Source organism: Alosa sapidissima, chromosome 21 (genome assembly GCF_018492685.1).
Source record: "Alosa sapidissima isolate fAloSap1 chromosome 21, fAloSap1.pri, whole genome shotgun sequence".
NCBI classification, from domain to species: domain Eukaryota; kingdom Metazoa; phylum Chordata; class Actinopteri; order Clupeiformes; family Clupeidae; genus Alosa; species Alosa sapidissima.
In genome coordinates this window covers 1,265,210-1,271,209 of record NC_055977.1, presented here as the reverse complement: position 1 = coordinate 1,271,209, position 6,000 = coordinate 1,265,210, and positions in this window count along the sequence as shown.

The window sequence follows — 6,000 nt, the reverse complement described above, 5'->3', positions numbered from 1 at the left end:
AAGGAGAACAGTGTGGTCAGCAAACTTCACTAGGTGACGATCAGCATGGCGGCTTCTACAGTCATCTGTGTACAAGATGAAAAGTAGTGGTGAGAGGACATAACCCTGGGGTGAGCCAGTGGACATGTATCTGATGTCAGAGAACCTCTTGTTGACCAGCACCGTCTGTGTTCTTTGGGTCAGAAAGTCTGTAATCCACAGAATTAGCTGATGATCCAGGTTGAAATAGTCCATAAGTTTTTTAGCCAGCATGTGAGGTTGAATGGTGTTAAAGGCAGATGAGAAATCTGCAAATAGGAGCCGGGCAATAGAATTTGGGCTTTCTACATGTTCATGGATTCAATATGTAGATTTTGGCATCATCCACACATGGCCAGATCTAGAATAGGGCTGGGAGGGGCAATGCCCCTCCAAATATTTCTTCTGCCCCTCCTAATTGGTCTATTTTAATTGACAGCTATTGAATCTGCCAATCACACTTTTCTAATTCGTCCCGTCGGCAAGAAAGAAAGTGCGTCCAAATTCACCCATTCTTTGCTGAACTAGCCTATACTCCGATAGCTACTCTTCACACAGATATTACATGTATCACATCACACAAAAGAGCTTTTTCTCAGCTTTTAAACGATGTTGGCCGCAATTTGTTGTGGTAAACGGTTCGCGAGAAAAGTAACTTTAATTTATCATGTTACATTCTGCGCCCATCACCCATTCATCTCGGTAGAATACTTCACAAATTTTTCCCGAACACATGACAAACCATATATTAGAAGAAACAGCAGACCTTACCGAATACAAAGGTGTAAAGCATTCCCCTGTACAGTTATAGCCATTCCAGAGTAATCCGGTTTTACATTTGCAGCAATGTCTAAATGTATGTCTCCAACTTTGAGTGGTGGTGGGGGGGGGGGGGGGGGGGGTATTCATTTTGCCCACCCCAAATTTCTATTTGCCCCCCCCAATCTGAGCAGCCTAGATCCGGGCCTGCATCCACCCCTCTTTTGGCACGATATGCAAACTGAAGAGGATCCATCTTTGGATTTCACAATCCTCTCAAAGGCCTTCATAACAAGGGAGGTGAGGGCTATGGGTCTTAGGTCATTCAGGACCTTAAGGCTGCTCTTCTTGGGAATGGGAATGATTGTGGAGTGTTTCCATGACTGTGGGACATTGGCAGTAGATAGAGACCTCTGGAATATCTGCTGGGAAAACTCCTCCAAGTTGCTCAGCACAGTATTTCAGTGTGTAACCGCAGATGTGATCTGGACCAGGAGCTTTCTTGATCTGTGTCCTTTTCAGACATTCCACCACAGACTCAACAGTGATGGTGATGGGGTCACTCGGGGTCAAGCTACTGATGATATCCGCCAACTGAGACTGGTGATCTTTCTCAAACCTGGTGTAAAAAGAGTTAAGCTCATTGGGGAGGGATTCCTCACTGTTGCCAGCCACACACACAGGTCTGAAGTCAGGCACAGTGTTGACTGCTGCCATTGTCTTAATACCCTGCCAGGCCTCGTGGAGATTACCTTGTGTGAATGTCTCTTCCATCTTGCCTTTATACGCTGCTTTAGCTTTTTTGATGGCCTGCTTCACCTCTCTGTTGACTTGATTTTCTCCAACATAGATCCAGTGTAGAACAGTCGTTTCTTTTTGTTCAGGATAGCTTTAAGTTCTTTAGTGACCCAGGGTTTATTATTGGGAAAGATGGTGATTTCTTTCGTGGGGATGATATTATCTACACAAAAAGATATAGCCTATAAGATGAAACACTGTCAGCCTGCTCATTTAGGGTGAGATCAGGTTGTAAAAATATGTTCCAAGATGTACACTCAACATATGCCCTTAGTTCATCAATACTTTGCTCAGTCCACTGTTTTATAGATTTAATCACTTTCTCTCTTCTCTTGACAACTGGTGCGTATTCGGGTGCAAGGAGGATAGAGTTATGATCAGCAGTTCCCAGAGGAGGGAGGGGTAGAGATTTATAAGCCCCTGATATAGAACCATAGCATTTATCAAGAACTCTGTCAAAACGTGTGGCACATGTCATGTATTGCTGGAATTTTTTCAATGATTTGTCTATAGGGCAGTGGTTAATAAATTTGGGTCAGGTGAAATCAGCTCCAGTCTATTCACAGTGTTCATGATGGCATCAGAGGCTGTGTTCGCATTGGCTTTGGGGTGAATATAAACAAGAATAAAAAATAGTTGGGGAAACTCTCTTGGTAGATAAAAAGGACGGAGTGACACGACCAGGAGCTCTATATCAGGCATGGACAGACTCTCGCGAATGATAGCTGTAGAGCACCAGCGGTTGTTGATATAAAGACAAACTCCGCCTCCGTGTGCTTTTCCAGTGCTACATTTGTCTCTATCGAGCCTTAATGGAGTGCTGAAGCCTTCAATAAAGAGCGCATGGTCATCTATGCTGCTATCAAGCCATGTTTCCGTAAATGCCAGGATGGAAGCATTCCTATATTCATGCATGTTAATATTTGCTTGAAGCTCGTCTATCTTATTCCTTAAGGAACGGACGTTACTAAGGATGACAGAGGGTAGCGCTCTGTGTTTACATTCTCTTTTGAGTTTAGTTCTGACACTAGCTTTCCTACTACCCCGTTTCCTTAGTCGTCTTCTATGATTGTCAGCTTGAGTTAACTGCGCCAGAATATCCCATAGGCTTATCATGAACATGTCAGCAAGTCAGCTTGCAGGTTTCTCCGGTTTAGTAGAAATTCCCTTGTGTATCTGAGATGATCAGTCGTGATCTAGGAGACTGCTTCCAGTTTTCCAATCAGAGAATCCCATGGCTGATGGAATCGAAAAGTAGCCTTGCGGTAGCTTGATAGCGGCGTCCTTTCGCGTTCCGTTACTATGCAACTCCAAATCTGAAGTTTGCTGTATCTTAAGCCTTCTGAGATCAAAAAGCAGCAGTGTCTTGTATCGTTATAACTTAAAAACAAAGAGGAAGATGATGCACGGACATAAAAACATTAAAAACCCCGATAAACAGACAATATAACAAAAAACACTATGCCATACACAGCCGGTCGCCACAAGAGCAGCGCCACGACGTATAATGTAGTATTCAGTAACACTGCTTCACTCTTTATAAAGTATAGCATATGCTGTATTATAATGTTGCATATAAAGTATATAGTACTGTATGTAATAATCAAATAATGTTGCCCGTTCTTTTGTGGTTGTAATCTGTTGTTTATGTTTAATGGTATTTAGCAGACACTTTGTCCAAAGCGACTTACAATGACATCAATAAACAATAGATTAACATGATAAGGTCAAATCAAATAGCCTAAAATATCAATATTATTACCAAATATAATTTTGCAGACTAAATTCTCTGTCGCTACTCTATTACTGACCTGCAACCATACCTTGAATTTCCCCTGGGGATCAATAAAGTATCTATCTATCTATCTATCTACCTCGTAATTGTGTTTTTAAATATTTCTTAAAAAGTAGGCTATTTTCCAGTAACATTCGCCAAAAAATACAAATAATATTCATTACAACATATAATGCAACAAGTTGTAACAAAGATTCTCGAATAATGTCCACCTCAATCCTATGAGGTTACAATTTGCTACTTCGTGGTTTTGAGGTGTCAGCAGTTGGCCATGGTGTACTGGACGAACTTGTAAGGCCATAAAGAGAGGATCACCCTACTAAGCATATTCTGACTCAGTGTTGGGAACACGGCAAAGCAAACTTTAATAGTTTTGGGTGGATTGGGAATAGCCAAGCTGGAAAACTTGGACTAAGTAAGTTGTCTCATAGTTCTGTGGTTCCACTGCCACCTACCCCTCCCTGGTTTTTTGTTATGCCCACAGTGGATATCGTTTTAGTCAAAATGCGTGATGAGGTTGAGGAGGAAAGGGATGTGAGACATCTCACTGATGTGCATATACACACACCGAATATCCTGACGGGGTTCAAATTTTTACAGATGGTTCTAAAGACCCTGCTACAGGGAAGACTGCAGCTGCAGTGTTTATCCCAAAGTATAAGAAAGAAATTCAAAAGAGACTCTCTGACCACCTTGCAGTTTATTCAGTAGAGCTATTTGCAATCTGCCTTGCACTAGAATGGATTGAAGAGATTAAGACCCGGTGTAATGTTATTTGCTCTGATTCATTGTCAGCATTGACTAGTATTCTGCACGGCAAGTCAGTGTGCAGACCTGACCTACTGTATGATGTTCTTCAAAGTCTTTTTAGACTGCATCAGCAAAATATTTTAGTTAATTTTGTATGGGTTCCATCTCATTCAGGTATTGAAGGGAATGAGGTTGTAGACCAGCTTGCTAAAGATGCTTTAAATTCTGAGATTCAGATTAACATTCCACTCAGTAAAGCAGAAGTGAAGCATATCATAGTAACTAAAATGATCGGCGAATGGCAGGGGCAGTGGGACAGGGAGAGTAAGGGTAGCTTCCTTCGCACTATACAAAAACAGGTGCCCACCAGGAGACAGTGCAGCTGGAGCCGAAAAGAAGAGCAAATAATAACAAGGCTTAGAATAGGCCACACTAGGCTGAACCATCATCTTCATGTTATTGGCAAACATGCCACGGGCCATTGTGATAACTGCAGGGAAATGGAGACAGTTCAACATGTTTTATTAGTTTGCCCAGTGTACAGCATAGAAAGAGGTATATTACTAGAAGAGGTTAAAGAATTGGGGCAGGCCAGGCTCTCTCTTGAGGGTTTACTCTCCTTCTCTATGCTGTCTGCCTGGAGATATGTATTTAAGTTTCTCAAGAACACAGGACTTTTTGTTAGGATTTAGTTAATGCTACTCACATAGAGTATTATTTATTTTTTTCCTTTTTCCTTTATTTTCCTCAATTATTATTATTCCTTTTCTTTGTCACTCCTCCGTTGAAACTCCATACCCGTAGTTATGTAAATGTCCAGTTGGTGGCGGTAAATGCAACCGTGTGTATGCCAACCGCCAATAAACTCCACAAGAAGAAGAAGAAGTAAAATGTTGTGTCAGAGACATCAGAGCCCGTCTACTTAGACATTCCAGAGAATGTCTAATAAGGGGAGAACTGCCACTCTCGGAAAACTTCCGGTTTCTGAACTGGTTGCAGTTCCTTCTGTGGTTCCACATGAGGGCGCTCGTCCACGAGTGCAGAATGCATGGAGGTCTATGGAGCTGTACCCCTCAAAATCCACTTTTTGAGGGATATAATTTTTTTTCAAGTAATTTGAGTATTGTATTCGAAAGGGGAGGCAAAGAAAATACACTTGGTTGAGTATTATATATTTTAAAGTCACTTAATTGTTCTAAAAAGCCTTTCAAATGTGTCAATGACATCATTCATTAGCACAATGCTAGCGTGTTATGTGCAACAACGACCCAACCTGTAAGAAATCAAAAGGACATAAGTACTCGTTCATTCAACTTTTGACCTATAACCTATGTTGAAGCTATACAAACTACAATCAAATCTGAGATTTGTCAACGACAATCAGGTGAAAGAGACAAATTTAGCCGTCTACCTCCATTGACTCGCATTCATTCTGCACTCATGGCGATCGCCCCCAGTGGAACTCTGGTGGAACTGCATCCAAAATTCGGTACAATGGGACTTAATACGGAGTGGCCAGGCTCTCCGCATAGACAGTAAAAGAAATGGACGAACAGACTCCGTCGTTTTCAATGGGAGGGCACCGAGTCAAATAGAACGATTTTTCAGTTGGTCCCCCCAGTACTGCGCAGCCTCACACTTAACTTCGTGACGATAGCCATAGAACTGAATCTTGTAACTCATATGATAGACACACAGAAATTCTTCTCACATTTCCTTCGCCTTCAAAGTCATCAAAGTTAAACATTTATTTATGTATTATTATTAATATCATCCTCACCAAGTCGTGTTAATGTTGAAGCTACCATACATGATCATCTTCAAAAACAGTCATGCTAAAACAAAACAAAAAAGTTATAGCCTTGAAGCTATTTTCTTTC